We start from the raw sequence: 22879 nt of genomic DNA, 5'->3' as shown, positions 1-22879 counted from the left end.
CCTCATACTTGTGCGCCTAGTAATCTTACTCACTAAACTACCACCCCAACTCCTCTACTTGTACTCTTGCTGGCTCACTTGGTTACTTTAAAAAATATATCTGAGGAATTTTCAGACTGCTTTCAATGTGGCCCCACCATATTACATTCATTCCAACGACCCCATCCCTTTATTCTAACCTGAGATACTGTAATGGATACTGAAAGTTTCTAAACTTTATCCTTTCACACACCACACTTCTGGGTCTGACCAGGTCAAATGAGAGAGAGTGCAGTTGCTTCACCAAGATATCAGAAAACCACTCAGAATTATAATGGGAAACATTCAAGATGAGCTTATAAACTCTACTATGGTGAAGAAAATTTAAATCTCACCTTGTGGCAAAGTTATATAAATTTTAACTAGCCATACAAATGTAACAACAGAAAAAGTTAGCCAACCAGCCAAAGAGAATATCCCAATGTAAACCTTGTGTGCATGCAATCCTTTAATGGTAGGTCCTGAAGATGTGGAGTCACAGTAAGAGATTTATGAACTGTTTTTCCAAGTTATGAACAGTAATAGATATGGGGGGAGGGGTGTTGTTTGTAGAAACATCCATGCAGAATTCCTCACATTTGATTTTTGATCACCCATACATAACTATTCTTGTTTTAAAATTTCCATAGGCATTTGAATAAACCTGTATAAAATCTCAAGGATTTTTAAACTTCATATAAATCCTAGCTTTTAAGGGAAGTTCTAGCAGATTCTGGAATTAAAACATAAGCTTTGTCCCTGTAACATCAAGGCATAGTTTTAAAGTGTATTTGTGTGGTTCATTCACACCCACAGCTAATATCACTACGACTACTTCTTTCCGTATTGTCTGGATGATGTAAGCCACCACAAGAGGGATATAAGTATTTCCTGACCTGCTTCTATTGGACGTGTGGGAACAGCAGTAACCATTTTTACTTCTTCACTGTAATTTTTGTAATATCCATCAGTCAGTACTTTAAAATAGTTCTTTTCTGTGATTTGTGTATAGGCCAATTACAACTAAGGTGCTAGGAAGTCAGAATGGCACATTGTGTTGGGGTATATATCTTATTCACTGACTCTCCTTGTCTAACGACTAACTCCTACAATTATATAAATTTTCTGGATGAGGAAAAATGACAAGTATGGGTACCTGGAAGGAGCTGAGTGAATATGAGAGACAGACACAGAGAGACAGACACAGAGAGACAGACACAGAGAGACAGAGACAGAAAGAAACAGAGAGAACAGAAAAGAAGAAAAGAAGAAAAGAAAATCTGTAAAAGGGTAGTGTGGTAGAGAACAGGAAAACAATGGAAATTAGACCATGGTTTTAAGATGCCAGTAATGTTCTCCTGAGATTCTCTCAAGTGCCCTAGAGGTCTTCATTCCCTTGGTATATGCAATAATTTTTTTGGTAATAGTAGAACCGAGTTTGCAAACTTAAACTTTAGCATCAGAAATCAGTAGTTTATAAGTTTGAAAAATGAAATTGAAACTGAAAATGCCCCTGATAAGCTGCAAAAAAAGATATAGAAAGCAAATAAATAATCCTCTCTGATATATGAAATGACACACAAATAGAACACTCAAATTATTATCTTTTAAGTGGAAAGAGAATAAACCAAGATCGCTAGCTAATAAAAGACAAAACAAAACAACAACCGTTCCTCTCCAAAAACAAATCAAACCACCACCACTACTCCCACCACCACCAAAACCCCACTGCTTCCAAAGGCAAATTGAATGTGGAACTACAGGAAAGTATTGGGTAGTTATCCTCAGAGAATTTGGCCATTCAAACTACTTCAAAGGTACTCTTTCTAGTTCTGAGTGCCACAATTAAAGAGTGGTGTAGAGAACATGGAAAGAGCTCAGAGGAAAGCAGGAAAGAATATGAAAGAGTTGAAGAAAAAGAATACCAGAGAGAGTCAGGAAGCTAGAAGCACCCAATAAAAAGTAGAGAATATTGGGGAGCTAATTGAATTACGATCTTCATCTCAGACAACCTTTCTGAGCCTGGAACTGGGTCTGAGGTAGGAGAATGGGTAAAGTCTCACAATTTACAGAAATATACTTTGCTACTCCGGTCATGTATCAGTCATAGTCAGCTTTCTATGTATTGACAGAAAGGTCATGGTCTTTAACAAGTAGTGTGGACGATTTTACTTAGGTATGAGAAATTTCCTAACATTATAATTGGCAAATAATACAATATCCCCCTGATTATGAATAGGAAGAAATAATTGCCTCTTCTGATGGACTTAGAAAATAGCTAACAGGTTTACAGGTTCTGGATGATTTGATAGATCTTGCTATCTGGAACTGGGGCTGAGGTAGGAGAATGGGTGTAGTCTCACATTCTACAAAACTACACCTTTCTACTCTGGTCACACATCAGTCATAGTTAGATATCTCCCAGTTCCAGGGCTTTCCATAAAATTTCTTTCTTCGCCAAACATTTTGAGTTGGAGTCATTTCATCTTTGAAGAAGAGTTCTGGAAAGATGATTTGAAGAGTGGGAATCTGCTGGAGAAAAAGGAAGCTAAACAAGACCCATTGGGTGGGGGTGGGGTAAGGCACCACAGAGTGCATGCTGGGATGAAGGCTAATTAAGATGTTGACTGAATCTATGCTAATCATGTCCCACCAGAATCTGCTGGATTAGTATGTAAATTGGTAAACTCTGTTTTGAAATTGCCCTACCAGCTGAGGTCTAATTACTGACTAGACATAACAAATAATAATGGGATTTGTATTTTAGGATGTTTAATTATGGAAATACATGTCTGCAAAAATGCCAGTTGTAATGAAGAAAAAGAGATTTCATAATGTTTTACTAAAGGTTTATGAAATTTTACAGCTTTAATAATAAGACCAGAAACAGCGGTGGGTAGAGGGAGACCTTTCGGAGAGCTGGCATTTGTGAGCGGGGACCAGAATCAGACTGATTAATTCACTGCTTAAGAAATTTTCCCTAAGCATCTCAAAGACTAATTGTTTCATTGGTGATACACAGCATCTTGTGGGCTTTTAGTTCTATCACTAAAAGAACTGGAACTAGTCCATGAAGAATAACAGAGCCACCATGAACTCAGAGGGACTCCTCTGGTAACATGCATTCAAATGGAATTAAAGACAGCAGGCTGACTATATTCAGAGGAAATTAAGCCACTAAAATAAGGTCTTTTTCACTGAAGTTATTCCAAAATGTAGAAATCATGACATTTATAAAATAGAAAGTTGTTAGTCCAATCCCAACGCTAAAGTGCATATTGCACATAGTTTTGGAGAAAAGCAACTTGACTTCCAGAATCCAATGAATGGATATGCTGGGGTAGAAAGTGCTCTGTAACTATTACATCATCGTGTGGCCACACCTTTTCAAAAAGCTTATGAAGAGGTACAAACAGAATTTTAAACAGACTTGTAACTGCTGTCTATTATCTGCCTATGTTGCTATTACATCATTGGAAGATATAAATCAGCAATAAATCTTTACCAGAGTGTACATTATATTTGTATTTATTTATTCCTAATATGTATCAGTATTTTTTTAGATGCTCTGCCTATATTTAGTACACAAATCAACATGTGTATGTTTGTTTAAATTAGGAATGTTTGGTTAAATGCTTATTGTGTCCCAATTCTATTCCAGTTTCCATGTTTTTCCTGAAATTTTCATAAAATTAAAAAATGATAGTTTTGTTATAAGACTTCTTATACTATTTGCTTTTGTTATATGGCACTGATATCAACAAGTGAAATTCAGAGGGAAAACTTGTGTTTTTAGTATTTCCATGCCTTGATGTATTTGGAGTTACACATGTATATTGAACATAGGTTTTTTTGAACACCCTAACACAAATTATCCACAAAGCAACTATTATTTGATACTTGCAGTATAGAAATATAGGAAAGAACAGTGCAGTGGAATTTCGATACAAGAGATATTCAAACTTTGTGTTAGAAATTCATTTCATCAAGTAAGTTTTATTTGAGAACACGTGTTATTTATTTTTGCAGATGTTGTTAGTATATTGGTAACTATATTTACTTAGGTTTCAACAGTGGAGTTTCTTCTTTCATTATTCTTTAAAAATATAAGCAAATCCAGTAGTTGTCTCATTCTATAATAGTGTACATATACACCTGAATAAACTTTCCCTACCATCTACCAATCTGCTACTCAGTTCTCAACTTCAAGTATTGACATTATGGGAAAGTTCATATAATTAACAAAGAAGTGTTTTTTCTTTATTAGAAGACAGTTTAGACTATTTGCTTTTGTTATATGCCACAGGAAAAGATATCAGCAAGGAAAACTCAGTGGACAATCTTGTATTTGTCAGTAATCTTAAACCTTGATGGATTTAGAGTTGAATGATGATATCAAACAATACATCACTCCAAAGCCTTATTTTCAATGCTATTTGCCCATGTCCAGAGGCACCAATCTTTAATTATACATTATTGAAAACTAACCAATAATGTTCTCTTCTAAGCAATGAACAGGTTGGAGGTCAAATACTTTGATGTGATCAATTCAACTCTGTCCCCTTCTTGGCATGACTTTTGGACAAGTTTGTGGAGCATTTCTCTGAAGTGGTCTGCTCACACGTAGGTAAACAGGGACAAGCCTGAAGAAGTATTATCTTGAATGTGGACATCTCAAAGCTTGGCTAACAAGGCACTGGGTAGACCACATTTTTGGGAATTCTCACTCAGAGGCTAATTACAATTTCAGAGAGTAAGGTTGAACAAGTGGATTTTGAAATTTTATCATTAAATCAAGCAGAAGACTACCTTGATAAATAATAATATTGGTTTTAATAGCACAGAGATAGTTACCCCAGAATATGAACATCTTTTGTCATGAGGATATAGACAAAATTCCCAGGTATGCTGTTCCAAATAAGAAAGATCACAGAGTCCTTCCACAATGGCTAAGTAGGGCATGGGAGCCAGGTTTTTGGGTCAAGGGGTCAGAAACAATGAGTTCAAATATGGCTGAGCTATTTCATAAAACTCTTCTCCTTTCATTGCATAGAAGAGCTTTCCTAATGGGAACAACCAGCAACAATCAAATGTGAGTACAATAGGAGCAGATATCATACAATTGTGTATTAAATACACGGAAAGTCAAAAAGGTTAAGCCAATCTAAATCTTTCTGTTATAAAAGTACAAAACACATTAAATTGGCATGAACTCATATTACCGGTAACCTAATGATAAAGAACAACAAAAGCAAACAAAAAAACATATCATTATCAGTAATATCTCTTGGGGAGGAGTATTTTTCCCCTTAGTGATCATGGTAGGAATTTTTATAGATTCCCACAGACAAAAGTTTCATAATTTAACATTAAAGCTTCTACGGTGATTATAGAATAGTTTAACAAAAATAAAAATGTATAAGTTTATACTCATTTTTTCTTGGCAAGGATTATTTTTTTAAAGACCACCTACATGGAGTGAGTTCAGATCTTCACAGTCAATCAATAATAAGGATATTAAAGAACAACCAAGTCAGAAAGCAGTACATTAAAGATCATCCTAATACTCCTGAGGTACGCACATAGCAGTGAAAGACCTTGGGGTTCATACTTTGCTATAGCCTTTCAGCATGGTGAAAGCATTTGTAAGGAGAATGCTTGGAAAGTACATAACACATTATGTAATTTGATGATTGGAGGAAATGTCCATGCATCCCGTCCTCTTCACTTTCCATGGCTCTGCATACTTTCCCATATAAAGTGAGTACACGTACAAGCTAACTTAAGATTTACCCAGAAAGTCTTGGAGCCATTTAATTTTCAGTAGTCTATTTTTCAGGAGAGCAAAAGTTTCTTGGTGTTGATATCAATTTTTAGAGAGCATGCAATATAGAAAATTTCTAGTCTTCCCTGGAGTTCAGTCTTACTTATCCATACAACTGTAACATTTTACTGTGAATCATGCCCTCCTGATGGCCAGAACTCCACAGGAATTCTTCACAAGAAAAGGAAGCAAACAAATTTCAACTCATCATGATAGAGATAACCACCATTCTTCTATCCTCACCTTGGAAATATAGTAATAATTCTCATAGGAAACACATAACATAAAACTATAATTAGTAGTATCAGAAACCTGTCAGGAATATGAATTGAAACTTGGCCCTGGAGCAAGAATGTGTGCCTTCACATCTTTCCCCTTGCAAAATTTGAAACCTAGGACAAATCTATTTTTTAAACAGAAAATATGAAGATGACAACAACAGAAGTACCTATCTAAAAGGATTGGTATGAAGAATCATTGTATTATGCTTGGAATAAAGCAATACATTGAATAAACGTGTTATTACTAATTGTAACAGTGTCTTCACAGATGGATTTTGAGTCACAAGAGAGAAGCACTTTCTAGACAGTGCTTATGGCACTTATGGCAGTATACATCTAACTTCTTAGAGTCATCCATTTTCTCCCCTCCCAAGTATTCACCTGAATTATTTTGTACTATAATATTTTCCTCTAAGCTATTCTGTCAAAGCATTATCTGCCATGTCTCTCAAAGTCTTTCTTATCTTCTCAGCAGACTCTCAGAAGCCACCATGCTCTTAACCTTTCTCCTATACTCCATCTTAGCTGGTCTCCATCTACAAAAGTCTGTGTCAGTGAACTTTCTAACACGGTAACATGACACTTGCACTGTTAGCAATGTTTCCCTACCTACATTTAAAATGCATGGCATTGAAAATAATGTACCCCACAAAGATAGGTACACTTACATGTCGGAATCTTTGGTGTCAAAATGGGATGCTTTGTTTTATCTGTCTGGTAGTCTTGATGCAATAATTTAGAAGGAAGGAGGATGAAGAATGAGGATGAAAAATAATTTGATGGAACAAACCTCTAAGAGATGAAGAACCAGAAAACAAGGAACGATGGTGACATTCAGAGGCAGAGAAAATAAACTAAATTCTAATTTAGCATTTCCAGAAGGAACACTACTATGACAGTGTTTCATCTTTAATCCTATTGGGAGCTTTAGAATGTCAGGAATACAATAAATTTATGTCTTTAACTTTTTTGGTATATTTTTGCTAATATGTTGATATACAAAGCAATTGGTAAGCATGTAGAAATAAACTAATAACAATACTATGAATATAACAGATTATCAGAACATTTAGTAATCATGTTTCTCTAGTAGTCTGACATGAGTTTGTTTTTTAGAAATAGTAACTTCCAATGGGAGCAGTGGATTCAGAAGAAAGTGAGGCTGAGTTAAGACAGAGCTCTCTATACAGAGTATACATATATGTATTCCAGTGTCTATGTGGACTGGTGCCATTCACCAGTTACCTAGCTGAATCCTAGGTACATGTGAAAGAAGGGGTTTGCACCCCCACAGGACAAACAACAAAACCAAACAACCAGATTCCCCCAAGTGCTCAGGGACTAAACCACCAAAGGTTGGTGGGACATGGAGGGACCAATGGCTCCAGCAGCCAGTAGCAGAGGATGGCCTTGTCGGACATCAATGGGAGGAGATGCCCTTGGTCCTGTGAAGGCTCAATGCCCAGTGTAGGGGAATGCCAGGGCAGGGAGGTAGGAGTGGATGGGTGATTGGGGGAACACCCTCATAGAAGTAGGGGGGGATGGGATAGGGGTTTTAGGGGGACAGGAAAGGGGATAACATTTGAAATGTAAATAAATAAATAAAATATCCCCAAAAAATAAATTAAAAAATAAAAATAAACTATAGTTTCTTCCTTGGAACTTCAAAAGCAGGGTTGTTTTATGGTTTTTTTTTGTTTGTTTTTTGTTTTGTTTTTCATTATTTTAAAGACAGATTCTTACTCTTTTGCTCAGACTGAAATGACAAACTCATTCTGTAAGCCTCTAACTTGAGCCAATCTTACTTCCTCAGGCTCCCGAGTTTGCTGTATGAATCACCACACTTAGCAACAAAGTACTTCCTTATACAAAATTATGTATAGGGACTACCTTGTCCATAGTTAAATATATCTGCTTACAGAGCATTTCAAGGGAGCAAGCAGGAGGATATTTGAAATAAGCTAAGCTGAGTGGTAAGAGCAACAGAGAAATGACCTCAAAAGAGCATTGGTGGAAGAGTTGATGAATCCTTATCTGCTACCTCAGTAATCACATGGCACAATCTACTCCATTCTTAAGTTCTCAAGGACTAAGTTCCCTCATCTTTAAAATGGGCATTGCACCCAGTTTTCAATGTTGTTAAGAAAAGTAGGTGGTAACATATTTGTAAAGGACTTGGGGAAATATCTGGTACATGGTAGATACAAGAAATTTTATGTATTTACCTAACACAATTCCGATTTTCTTGTAAGTATAATAATAAATTATATATCCTTGAGATACATCCTAACATTTTAACTAAAAAAGTCATCTAACACAAAACATGATATTGTAAAGAAAATGGGAAAGAATAGTAATTTATAAGCTGTAAAGATTATTCTTACAAAAAAATTGGTCTTTGTTTCCCCAAATTATGCAATGGTCAGATTAATTCAGAAGAAATCTTTTTTAATTATTTAAATGTCCATCAATGAGAACAACACACAGAGTGTCCCAGGCTATGTGAGATTATTGATTAGCTTTGCTTCTAGTTTCTAAGTAGCCAGTATTATAGTTTAATATATCAATAATTCAGAAGAATTCGTGTTTTCTGTTATTACTGAAAACACATTTGCAGTTGAGACATGTGAGTGGGCAAACAATCATTTGAACATCAAGAGATGGTCTTTCTGCCCCTGGCCTTGGCTACCTCTGCAGCAAGCTCCACCAAAACAATGTCTTCATGTTTCACAGCAAATAGGGGTTGCCTTGGTGATGACAGACACTCAGTAATATATGCCAGATGAATGAGAATCTCAGAAGGTGGTAGTGAAAAATGACCAGCCAAAGTATTTTAAAATATCAACCTGGAAAGAAAATCAATTCTAATAAGCTCCATGCTCTCAGTCTCAAATATGATGAAAGTAAATAGTCTTTCAAAGTGGAATGAACAGAGAATAGTGAATGACATTGATCAAAACCTGCAAAGCTCAGAGGCATACTCACAGTCCACAGATAAATTGATTTACTGTTGTCTCACGCCCCAGCCCCTCCCCCAATTAACTGCCAGCATTCTCTAAGCAACTCCTAAAGGTGGAAGAGAAAACTATTTGGTTGAACTAATGTTTTCAGTTGATAGAAGAGGGAAAGCCTCTGTAACTGAAAGGAAATTGATTTACTTTTGGCAAATCATTAGCTCATTTTAGAGAGACCATATTTTTAAATTTTCCCATTAATATGGGAGCAGAGAAATTTATTTATACATACATACATACACACACACACACACACACACACACACACACACACATATATATATATATATATATATATATATATTTAAAATCCTGAATGTTACTTAAAAATGACATGTATTTTCAATTTTGAAAATAATCAGGTCATCTTAATACTGCAATTTAATTATAAAAAAAATCCTATAGACCTAGTTTCTAACTGAAGACAAAGTTATGGACCTACATAATTAGTGGAGGGATCGTTATACTTGATCAGTATTTCCAAACAAGTAGAATCAACTAGAATGATAATTGAGTGCATTACACACACACACACACACACACACACACACACACACACACATACACGCACACACACAAAGTTTATAAAAATCATTGAACACCAGAACATTTCATAAAGCAAGGTTTCAGTTTGATTTTAGTAAGCAGGGAGAAATTCAGGAAGCCCCTTATATTAGGCAGAGCTAAATTTTTGCAAAGAATCAACAACAAAAATGTTTATGCTGTCCTTCCTTAAGGAGGGGGGAGGGGTGAACAGAGATTTCAGGAATTTGGTTGCAGCTACTAGGAGAGGCTTCTAGACTAACTGATTGGCCACTGCTTTCTTCTCTGTACACACCTTCAAACTCTGAATATACTCCTCAGTATATTGCTTGTGGAACACTTTGGCTCAAACAAAATAACTGTTTTTGAACTTTTTACATTCAAGTATCTCAGGAGGAACTAAAAGGAGATATGTGTATCCATACATTAAAACAGTATTTAAAGTAGTATAAATAATTTTTATTTGCATATTTATACAAACAACAAAATAACAAACAAACAGAAAGGAGCAAAAATAACAGTGGGATCAAGGAATAACATCAGTTGTCAAATTAGGCTGTATGTGCAGCCGAATCTTGGAAAATGTTGAAGGGGTGTGCTACATCCCCCTCTGAATGTAATGGCAGGTTGCTCATTTCTTTTTTCCAGTGAACACAAATCTATTTGTAATAAATATAAAATAGGACGTTCTGCACAGAAAGGCCAAATTCCATTCGCCCCACTTTTTTCTGGGAATGTTCTACCCTGTTCTCATTCTGTCTGGAACTTACTCTTGGCAGTACTTGGGTTATTAGCCACTATTCTGGCCCACATAGCACTAGTTACAAATGCTACAAAACACACAAGGGTAAAATACATTTTCCTAGGAACATAAATAATTGAGAATTTTCTCAAAAGGTCTGATTCCCTCACCACCACCAATTCCCATAGCGGTATACTCCCAAACTGTTCAAATTTAGATAAAAAGGTTTTAAGCTGTGATTATCTTGCCGATAAGTGAATTCCAGTATAGGCCTTAGTGATTACTTGTGCACCCATTTTGTTTCAGTCCATTACTCAAAAGTGATGCTAATCAAGTTTGGGAGAAGTGAAATTGTTCTCTGGCCACAAGCCCCTTTGTGCAGTGAACAGCGACTTTCTCATACACTAGGCAGAGACAATGCAGGATGTCCCCAGAATCACTAACCAACTTCCTTCCTTAGGACCCCACCCCCCAACCCCCATCCCGCACTGCACTTCAAAAGGCAACCGTATGCAATAGCTTCCTAGTGTAGTAGAAAAAAAAATGCCTTACCAGTGTCTCCAATGTTGATGGAAGAAAATCCCTAGTTGCTGGAGGCCAAGCAACTCGGCCACTTGACTGGGGGTTGGGGGGACTAGAAGAGCTGAAATCGTCCTTCCCTGTTTGCTTTCATCCCAGCGACCTCTCCCAGGATTTTTTTCTCACAAAGCCCTCTTCTAATTCTCTAATCCTCTCACAAGCAGCAGCAGCACACACACCAAATGACTTCTGCAGTAGCGGCTCTCTCAAGGGAAAGAGGAGGGGGTTCTTGCTCCTGATTTGTGCCAGGCCAGTCCTCTGAGTCCTCGAACCCCTTTGCACCCCTTTGTGAGCAGAGCACACAGCAAGAGCAAGTGCGGGACTATGACAGGCTAAGACAGGCGACAGGCATGCAGGTGAGCCTTGGCTCCCTTCTGTGGCTGCCAGAAGCTCTGCTGTCTCCCAGGGAACGCCTCAGCTTCAAACTTCCTTTGAATTTTATAGCTCCATGTTTCCTTCCTGAAGAGAAAGAGTTCCAAGGAGTTATGGAGCAACCAGCTAGGATCTGACTACATTGGGCTGGACCAAAAGGAGCCCTTGGCAATGTATTATGACTACATGTTTTTAATGCATCCTCAACCTAGAAATGAACTGAAAATAGTAAGGAAAGTAGAATATCAAACACATAAGTATGAATTTATCACCAAACATACTCAGGAATATTAATTTTTACAAAAAAATATTTTTAAAAAAACAGGCCTTTAAAATATTAAAGAATCTCAAATTGCTAAGTTGTAAGGCATGGTCTTTTTTTCAAAAACAAAGACAAAAAGTTTACCTTATATTCCCAGGACAGGGACCACACTTATGTTATTAAATTATATTTATACTATAAATTCAAATCTCTATATAACTCAAAGGAAATACGCTACAGACTTTTTTTATTTTTTAAAAGAGAAGTCTTACCTTTTCACTACATCATTTAAAACTGCGAAGCAAATAAATCACAGAGGAGACAAGCAGATGGCACAGTTCTACATTTCAGAGCGAAGGCTGTTTGGAGTCATTATTTCTAAGGAGCGCGCTGTGCTTGCGCCTGTGTTGGGCAGCATGCCACCAGGCCTTTGAAATGAAATGAATCGCCTTCACACCAGCAGCCTCACTACAGACTGACACTTCAGTATGCCTAAACTGAGGCATGCTGCTTCTTTCCACAGTGACCCTACACAGAATCAGAGGTGAAGGTTTGATGGATGAGTTTCCCAAGAGAGAAAGCAATCTGTGACATCACAGGTCTGGCTGTACCCTCACCCCAAGTCCCAATCCTGCCTCATCTCCTTAAAAAGGAAAAAAAAATCCTCTGCTTAATAACAATGCCCACTGAAGAGTAAAAATAAGCATGGAGTGCAAAGCGCATGTATAAGTTATCTGCCTTAAACTTCAATTTTCTCACTCTCCTTTGCTGGGGAAATGGAAGGAGGTCAGATATGAATTGAGCAGAGCATTCAAATAAAATAAAACATCACAGAATATAAAATTCTAAAAGTTTTTAATCTGAAAGCAGAATAATAATTACCTTCAAAAAGGACATTTTTTAAAACCATTTAGTTTTTGTATTAGTACTGAACATTGTCCACTGATACTACTGCCATTTGTAACATGCAGTTTAGCAGATGTTACAGTTAAATTAGATGCAAACATCTGTGAAGATAAAGTATTTGAATAAAGGTCCAGACTTACTGGAACTCATTGAATATCACATTTTTTTTCTTTTCTTTTTAGATTAGAAATGGTTTTCTAGTCTGCCATGGTGGCACAAGCTTGTCATTCCATTATTCAGAAGGTGGAGACAGGAAGATCAGGAGTTCAGCTGGGCTAGATATAAGGTTCAGCCTGAGCTATATGAGAGTTCATCTAGAAATAAACAAGAAAAAAAATAAAAGAAGGAAATAAAGCAAGAAAATTTTCCTATCCATTATTGTATAATGGGCAGCGCATACAATTAATCTTGGCCATGTGACTCTGCTCCATGTCTTTTTTTCATTGTATATTACACTGGCATTAACATTTAAAATGACACTCAGCAAATTCATTTGAACTTCTGATGCAAACTTGCTTTTTTTTGCAAAGAAAATACATAGTAATTTTCAAACTTTCACCACTGTCTTTATTATCCTCTTTAAAGTTTTCATTTTAAAATTATATCTGTTTACTTATTTTGCATGTACATGTGTGGGGACACTCATGCTATGCCATGTATGTGAATGTCAGAGGAGAGCTTTCACAAATTCATTGTCTCCTTCTACCACGTGGGTCCCAGGGCCAAACTCAGGTTGTCATTAATGACAGCAAGAAGCTTTTCATGAAAGTTACCAGCCCGACCTTTTATTACTTTCATCTAATATTCATCTCAGCTGTTCAGCACATGGAGGATATGAAAAATCTAGCTATTTATGTCTACTACAAATATCTGCATCTGCATTTCTATTTATAATTCTATATATTTTATTTACTTATAGACAATAAATCTACCAGAAAAGAATTAATTTTTTTCATGGTCAGAAATCAGAATAGTCAAATAAACAAAACTAAATTACTAAAGACAGATAGCCAATCTCCATCATGTGTAATTAGTATTGAAACTGCAAGGTCTATCACTCCAAAAAAATAGACAAAGATCATAAGACAAGAGACAAATAATTTGTCAAAAACACATTTTAATTAAAAAAAAAAGCATTAATAGAAATTTCTTCTTTTCTCATCTAACAGTAGAATAAAAGTAAAAGTTTGAATCCATTCATTATTAGTGAGGTTCCATAGAAATAGGGCCTCTTACAGGTGAGTTACTGATAGAATGTGATTGCAGTCTGGATCAAATTTGTATATGTCTGGGTCTTTCTGCTATTGGTCCTATTTCTAGAGAATTATTCCACACAAGCACTGGGGTAATAATAAAATGTCACATGTTCATGTAATATAAGGGAAACAATTCAAGTTCCAGCAGCATATTCATGGATCTGTGACAGAGCTATATAATAAAGTACTGTGATACTGAAAAAAAATAATGAATGCCAGATATCCATATATATATATGGAGAGAGAGAGAGAGAGAGAGAGAGAGAGAGAGAGAGAGAGAGAGAGAGAGAGAGAGAGAGAGATGGAGATGCCTAGGAAATGAAAACCAAGTGCCCAGAAAAGGTATGGAGATCAGGGGTACAAGGAAGGTACACAGATTAGCGGGGGAACAGAAATGAGGAGGGGGGGAAACAGAGAAAAAGAGAGAGAGAACTAAAAGATACACAATATAATAAAGCGTTTCTCATAAAGAGAAAGAGTAAATGAAATAGAAATAGCAGAAACACACATGGCATTTTCTGTGTTTTACCTATCCTTGTATATAAGGGCTCAAGGCTTAGCACACTATGGCCATCTGCATTTTTTTAAACAGATGTTTACTAGAATACAGCTATGCCCATTCATTTGTAGATAGCCATGACTACCTATGACTACAGTGGCATAGGTGGGCACGAAGAGATGGCTCAGCCATTAAAGGTTAGGCTCACAACTAAAATCAAATGGCAAAGGTATGTAGTTGTGGTGGTTGACCAGATGGTTCACAAAACTGAGTCCCTTTACCATTTGGCCTTTACAGAAAAGATTTATTTACTCTTCCTCTGGGTGGTACCATTTTAGCATAATGTAAGTGACAAACTTAGGGGAAGGGGTGGACTTCTCTGGTTTCTACATTTGAAGGGCTTGACTTGAGATAATAATACAACATTTGTTTTCAAATTCTGACTGTCTCTGCCTTATGTCTTCATTTTCTCGGACACACTTCACCGATAGAGTGATTTTAAAAAGCAATGCTGATCCTTTTGTTTTGTATTGAAGATTAGATGAAACAGTGAACAAAATATGGGCAAGCATTTTGTAAGCTACGATATCCACCTTCAGATATAAGTATTGTTAATGCAATAACATTAAAAGATAGTAACACACACATAAACACTTGACATTAAAAGAACCACAGCACTGGTGGGACTCATGGATCCAGCTGCATATGTATCAGAGGATGGCCTAGTCGGTCATCAATGGGAGGATAGGCCCTTGGTCCTGTGAAGGCTCTATGCCCCAGTATAGGGTAATGCCAAGTCCGGCAAGCTGGAGTGGGTGGGTTGGTGAACAGGGGGAGAGAGGAAGGGGATGGAGGGTTTTCAGAGGGGAAACCAGGAAAGGGAATAACATTTGAAATGTAAATAAAGGAAATAACTAAAAGAAAATAAATTTTTTAAAAAATATAAAAAAATAAAAAAATTGCTCTAAGTAACATAAAATCATTGCCTTTTTACTTACACTTGCTATTATTAGGTAATAAATAAATCAGTTAACCCAGGTCTTGACTGTTCTCTCCAACCAGTTGAGACCTTTGCATGTGATTATTTGGCAGTATGGATTGAGTCAATTCCTACACAGAACAATGTCTTTAGACTCCAGTAGAATTATCTGGCCTGTCATGGTGGTGCAAATCTGTAAATCCAGCACTGGGGAAGTGGAGGCAGAAGGACCAGGAGTTAAAGGACAGCTTCAGCTACATTAGTTCAGGTCACCTAGAACTACATGAATTCAGGCCAGCTTGGGCTACATGAGATTCTGTCTCAAACACACATATTCATATGTATGTGTGTGCATATATGTATACACACACAATTATAAGTGGAAATTCAGACTAAACAATGGTTGACAACTTTGAAAATGTAATGATTGTTAACTGTCAATTATTATAGTAGTAAATTATAATTATCATGTATCTAATTTATGATATATTTAATTAAATCTCTTGATCCCTCAGGAAAGCTTTAAGAAATATTTTTCTACTTTTATTTCTCCCAGGCTTATAAACCTAAAAGGATTCAGGTAATTTATAGTTATCTTTTATTTTTAAAATATTGATAAACTGGCACAGAAGAAAAAAAGGACTGTCTGACCTGTAAAAACACATGGGACGTTTCTAGATGTGAAGAGACTTTTAAGTTCTAGCAATTTAAATTCATCAGTAAGAGTTACTGTACTATGAAGATTGGGATATTAAGTGGCCAAGTGAATTCGAGGCCTGTCCTAGGATTGTGTGAGACAGAATCAGAACAGAATTAGGACACTTTCAAAATTCATATCCTCATGATAATTTTGTCATTTAAAATAGTAGATAGAATATAATATCTTTTATGATGGTTAAATTCTTTTTCACAGTGTTTTTTAATATGCAGGGAGCTGTCATTTTCATTACTGAGTTTATAAAGATTTATTTTGCAAAACCATTTTAGGTACATTATAACTTTTTTTGTTGTTCTCTACCTTTCATTTTTGAACTAGAGTCTCATCTTATAGCCTATGTTAGCTTCAAAATTGCAATCCTCCATTACCTCCAGTCTCATAAAGCACTATGATTACAAGAATGTGTCACCATTCTTTGCATGTGCCTGTGTATTGGTGATGTGCATGCATGTGCACATTCATGTTTATATATATATGGATGCATGCATATGCATGTGCAACTGCCTATGTGATATGTACATACATTTTAGAGGGTGAAGTCAGGGTGCCTTTATCAGTTAGTCTCCATCATAACTTTTTGAGGCAAAATCTTTTGTTGAACCCAAAGCTTGCTGATTGGACTATTCTAGTTAATCTGATTGCCAAAGAAAGCACTGCCATAGTCTGTAGAAGCTAGATTCAGTTCTTCCTCCCAGCTCCATGCTCCCAGAAATAGACTCAAAAATATTTACAAATAACTTGGCCATATAGCTAGGCTCTTCTCTGAGTAGTTCATAACTTAAAATATCCCATTTATTTTAATATACATTCTGCCATGGGGTTATCTGTGCTTAGGTACCATGCATCTGTCTTATCACATCTTCCTGGGCAAATCTTCCTGCGCTTGGCTCTATGCCAGAATTCCTTCTGCTTCCTGGATGTTCCACCTCCTATTTCCTGACAAAGCCACAGGCCATCAGATTTATTATTGACAGGTGCCATATCCATACAGAAATAAGATATTCTCTCAACATTACTTAGCACTTTACATAAGTGCATAAGATTCAAACTCTAGATCCGATACTTGGGCAGAAAGCATTTTATCAACTGAGCCACCTCCTTATCCCGTTAAGTATAATGATTTCTAAATCATATGTCTTTAGACTATTTAGCTACATCAAATTGAACTACTAAATCTCACATCAATATTTCCTAAGATGTGCATAGTCTTTAGACTGCATTTCTACTTCTAAAATATTAATAGTGAGAAAACAGTGTTCTATATACTGTTGTGCCTAGAGATGTATAATCTAGTGATGCTTTGCAACCAAAGTACAAGAACAAAAATAAAATGCTTTATAATAATGCATATTTCTAAAAATAAGTAACTACAAAAATGTGGTATGGTCATTCAAAGACACATTGTCGATACTGTTGCCCATCATTGTGTAACAAATTGTGAGGACACCTAATGACTTAACAAGCTGCCTGGACCACTAATGACTTGAAGCAAGACACCTACATGAATTTTGTTCACTAATCTGTGATTTTTGGAAAGCTGCAGTCGGTACAGATGCTTGTGCTCTATGTTTTGTTGACTGCTATAGTTGAAAATGTAGACATTGGAGTCATCTGAAGAGTTGCTCTTCACATGCTGACAGTTGATATTGGCTTTTGCCTGAGACTGTCAGGCTTTTTCATAGCATGCTGGCTAGGTTCCTGGAATGAGAGTCCCATGGGATGGCTAGGAAGGTACTATATCATCTTCTATAATCTCTTTTAGAAGTCATCTGGGGTTCCATATGCCAAATTGAGGCACTCTCAAAATTTCATCGAGGTCCAAGGAAAGGTGTCACAGATTATATTCTATCTCTTGGTGGGTCTGGCAAGGTTTGGAAAGTATGTTGGGTGAATGCGAAGTTTTAATGCCACTTTTTTGAAAGTACATATATAATAATTATACCACCTTTTGTAAAATAATATAGCATTACATACCTATAATCCCCGGCTTCTGTTTAAGGCCATTCTGGGCTATATACCAAGTGCTTTTATTTCAAAAACACCAAAACAGGGCTAAGGAGATGGCTCAGTAAATAAAGTGTCCACTGCATAAGCCTGAGGACACAAGTTCATATCCCCAGCACAAAGGTAAAACCCAGGTATGGTGGTACATACCTATAATCCCAGTGCTGTGGTGGGAGAATTCCTGGAGTTCAATAGCTAAACAAACCAGCCAATCAGTGAGCTCTAGTTTCGGTGACATACACTATCTCATAAAATAAAGTGGATACATATTCTGAGACACCTAGTATTAATCTCTTGCCTCCACAATGCATGTGCACACACATACACATGAACCTACATGCAAATGTGCAAATACCCATACTAATATGTACATATACTACACACACACACACACACAAAAAAATTGGGTTAAATGATGGACATTCAAATTATAATAAATTCTTAGTGGGCACATAAGCAAACATGCTGCTACTTTCTAAAAATAATTTTTGCTTTTAACATATTTAGCAAGCACATGTTGAATATTAATTTTGTGGTTGCATTTATGTCTAAAACATTCTATGAGAGGCTTCATAAAAATGTTAATATTGCTATTAGTTCTACAAAATGTTGGAATTGATTTTTTGTTGTAGTTTTTTTGTTTTTTCAAGACAGGGTCTATTTCTATAGCCCTGGCTGTCCTGGAGCTTGCTTCTTAAACCAGGTTGGTCTCAAACCCAGAGATTGACCTGCCTCATTCACCTGAGTGCTGGTATTAAAGGCATGCAGCACATGCCTGGCTAAAAATTGAACTTTTTTTTAAAGCAAGTTCATAATTTTTGCAAAGAACATGCAAAGAATATTGAAACACATTTTCAGATCAACCTCAAAGGACAATAACCTGAGTTGAGTTTTAAGAACGTTGACCTGATTCTTTTGTTAGCTGATTAAAAGCTAATTAGCACACTCTATAGTAAAGGACACTTTCTTTTCTCTACTTGTTGGAAGAATTTATTCCTGAGCTTGCTGTAGGAGTTGACCAGTGGGAAACATATAAAGCATTTAAGCAATATGAACAGACAAATTTTTGTTTCCATTTGTGAAACCAAAGGACCACTTTTCAATATAAAAGAACATTAGAAAGAAAAGTGGTGGTGTTCCCTCATAACCCCAGCATTCAGGAGGCTGAAACAGGACATATATGAGCTTCAGACCAACTTGGGAGACATGACATGAACCTGTCTCAATAATAAATGAACACATAAGCAAGTAAATAAATAAATAAAAGATGATAATCTCACTAAAAACATTTTTTTTCTCTAAATTGAAATATGCTATCTTCTGAGAGTCCAGTCATGTGCCACCAGTCCAGGCTGTAAATTTTACCTTAATAAAATCATTTAATTTAAAAGCAACAATACAGCCGGGCATGGTGGCGCATGCCTTTAATCCCAGCACTCGGGAGGCAGAGGCAGGCGAATTTCTGAGTTCGAGGCCAGCCTGGTCTACAGAGTGAGTTCCAGGACAGCCAGAACAACACAGAGAAACCCTGTCTCGAAAAAACCAAAAAAAAAAAAAAAAAAAAAGAAGAATTCCTGAAAAGTGCCGGGCATGGTGGCGCATGCCTTTAATCCCAGCACTCGGGAGGCAGAGGCAGGCGAATTTCTGAGTTCGAGGCCAGCCTGGTCTACAGAGTGAGTTCCAGGACAGCCAGAACAACACAGAGAAACCCTGTCTCGAAAAAAAAAAAAAGCAACAATACATAAATATGTAATATAAAAATATGTACATTGTGCTACGAATACAAGTAGATGAACTGTTTTTTTTTGGGGGGGGGAGGCTGTGGTTTGAGACAGGGTTATTCTGTGTGCAACTTTGGCTAAATTGGAATTCTGTAGACCAGGCCAGCCTCCAACTTTGCCTCCCAGGTGCTGGGATTAAAGGCCTGTTCCACCACTGCCCAGTGATGAACTTTATCTTTAGCTACTTGTTTATCCATATGTGTACCAAATTGCTAATAGTTATTATCATAGTTTTGTATCCCACACAGGTGAAGAAAATAGTAAAAGGAAATTCATATTTGAATCAGTGAACTAGTCATTTTACAGAGGCCTACATAATAGAAAAGAAGTATGTAGATCACATAATGAATTGGGTTACACTGTATGTATCTTTCCCCTGAGCATCAATATTTTGCAAAAATATTAAAGTATAATTTGTGTTTGAAGACAATATTTCTATATTTGAAAATGATTTTGAACAGTTAGGAGCAATACAAGGACAAACTTGAGTGTAGGAATGCACCGTGGCCAGAGAGCAATCAATAATAAAAGGCTTAAGCTTAGAGCATTTATGAGAGGAGACTTAACAAACAATACAGATTAACAAGAATCATCAGTGAAATGTTAGAAAGAATATGTTTTAAAGGAAAAATTTAGTTTAGCAGTAATCATATTTGAGAAAACTTTAGGAAGCTTGTGTAAACACTTCATGGTCTTTTACCATGTCTAAGATTTAAGCTAAAGTATTACTTAACCCCTTGAAATGTCACTCCTCCAAAAGAATGCCTCTCTGAATCAAATCTTGATATTTCAAATAACAAAAGGAACTCCACTTCAATTGTTTCTATTAACTTGTAAAGACAATTCAGTTCCTCTTGTTTCTGCAAGGTAGGCTTTGTAGTCCTCTGGATTTAGATCTTTTCTTACAAACTTCTTGAAAGAGAGAGAGAGAGAGAGAGAGAGAGAGAGAGAGAGAGAGAGAGAGAGAGAGAGAGAGCTTTATTCAACTAAAGCATAAATTATTCATTTTGAAAGATAACCTGCCACAAGCAGACACTCTGTTGTAAGACATAAGCTCACTGCAGTGCTGACCATTAAGACCCACCCAGTGTGAAGGCAGGGTATGCTCTGCCTAGAAAGAACTGCATTTCCTCTTTCCAAATAAATCTGTTTTCTATTTGTACGTTTCTGATGTATTTAATAAATTGTCAAGTAGAAAATGTGGACTTAAAAAGTATCTAATAAACTGAGAAGTTTAATGGATTAAGGGATCCATCTTTGTAGAAGATGAATAGCATCCATGAATTGCCTTTAGCACTTCATCTAGGTGGGAAGACTTGTGAGATTTCTCCATCCACATTGGCACAACTGGTCTGGTCATTGTGAGGCCTTGTATCGATAATCATATTATTAAGAGTTCATGAATGTGACTCCCTGTTACATATAGAAGGCAGTATCTCAGGAAAGTTTACAATATGTAATTTTGTGGTGTTTTGTTGTCCTTGTGGCTGCTGCTATTTTAGTATAGTATTGAGTATTTAGTATTGAGCTGAGAACATTCCTTACGCTAGGAAACTACTCTACCACTGAACTACATCCTCAGCCCATCCCTTTCATTTAATTTTGACAGGGTCTTTTTAAGTTACTCAGCTGGCCTTAAACCTGTGATGTTCCTTCATCTGTCTTCTGAGTAGGCATTGGGCCTAGCTATAAATTTTACCTTAATACAATTATTACTTTCTAAAGCAATTATGCATAAAGATGGAATACGAAAATATATATAATTATGTTATGAACACAACTTGATTACTCTATCTCTATATCCTTGTTTATGTGTGTATCAGAGGGCTAATGATGCTTATTAATTTGTGATTTTAGAAGATTTATTTATTTATTTATTTATTTATTTATTTATTTATTTATACGTGAATACACTGTCGCTTTCTTCAGACACACCGGAAGAGGGCAATGTATCCCATTACAAATGGTTGTGATGGCTGGGAATTGAACTCAGGACCTCTGGAAGAGCAGGCATTGTTCTTAACCACTGAGCCATCTCTCCAGCCTTTAATTTGCATTTTTAATAATGGATGATTTTTATTATTAGAGTTTTTGTTTGATTTTCAAGGCAGCATTTTTCTGTGTAGCCCTTTACTGTCCTGGAACTCAGTATGTAGAGATGGCTGGCCTTTAACTCAGAGATCTGCTTGTTTCTGTCTTCTGAGTGCTGGGACTAAAGGTGTGTATCTTTATCTCATCTTGTATTTCTGATGCCAGATACAGGCATCTGGGAGGAAGGAATCCTTGGATGAAATGACTTTTTACAGTTGGGCAGGTCCTGGGCTGTAATTTGTAGAACACACAGTTGTTCCTTCTATAGTGGGGGCATCTGGGCAGAATCACCACTCAATATCCATCTTGGACATTATTTTCATAAATAGAACTCCAATTTAAATTTCAATTACTATCTGTTCTTCCATATATTCTTTTGTTTCTTTCTTTCTTTCTTTCTTTCTTTTAAATTTTTACGTCAGGGTCTTACTAAGTGCCCAGACTGTTCTTGAACTGGGGTTGCAGGTATGTGTCACCTTGCTCAGTTTATGTACTTCCTGAAACCCTTTGTTTGTCTTACCAGACACACACTCTTCCTGCCCCAGTATCTGGATTACTGGAGTTGTGGATATGTGCTACTTTGATCAGCTTGTATGCTTCGTTAAAATCATTGTCTGCTCAGGCCTACTTCAAAGATGGAAGGGCCAAGTAGCCTAAAGTGCTATCTAAGACAGGGAAATTCTGGAGATAGCATTATTTTCTGTCTAAAAACTGGAAGCCTTCTGAAATAATGACATTTTTCTTTTATTTTTCTTCTCTCAGCCTGGAAATGAAAACCATGAAAAACGAATCACAACCTGAGGAAGACAGAACGAGAAGCTACATGGCTGTCTTTCTCAAACAACTATAAAAACTGGAGACTGCTTGCTCTTTGGTTTCTTGGTGTTTGAATATTAACCCTCCCCCATCTGTTTAATGTACTATAGCAGTTGGATTTCTGTTACATAAATCCATGTGCAATTCTGTCTGGTACAATATATCAAAACATCTTAGAATATAAATGACATATA

The 22879-nt window shown here is 36.5% G+C and overlaps 1 protein-coding gene across 2 annotated transcripts in view; it reads right to left on the bottom strand.

Moving 5' to 3' along the window:
• The window catches only part of Mid1 (midline 1), a 343526-nt gene that overhangs the window by 194161 nt on the left and 126486 nt on the right, over window positions 1–22879 (bottom strand). Inside the window, exon 1 of one of the 2 annotated variants that reach the window (XM_021187318.2) lies at window positions 10975–11141. The exons of the other annotated variant lie outside the window; for it this stretch is intronic. The gene's annotated coding sequence lies outside the window, so the exon portion shown is untranslated. Of the gene's footprint in view, window positions 1–10974; window positions 11142–22879 lie in introns of those variants that run through there. 2 annotated transcript variants of the gene reach the window in all.

Source organism: Mus pahari, chromosome X (assembly GCF_900095145.1).
Source record: "Mus pahari chromosome X, PAHARI_EIJ_v1.1, whole genome shotgun sequence".
Classification (NCBI taxonomy): Eukaryota; Metazoa; Chordata; class Mammalia; order Rodentia; family Muridae; genus Mus; species Mus pahari.
This window is presented reverse-complemented; position numbering and strand designations above follow the sequence as displayed.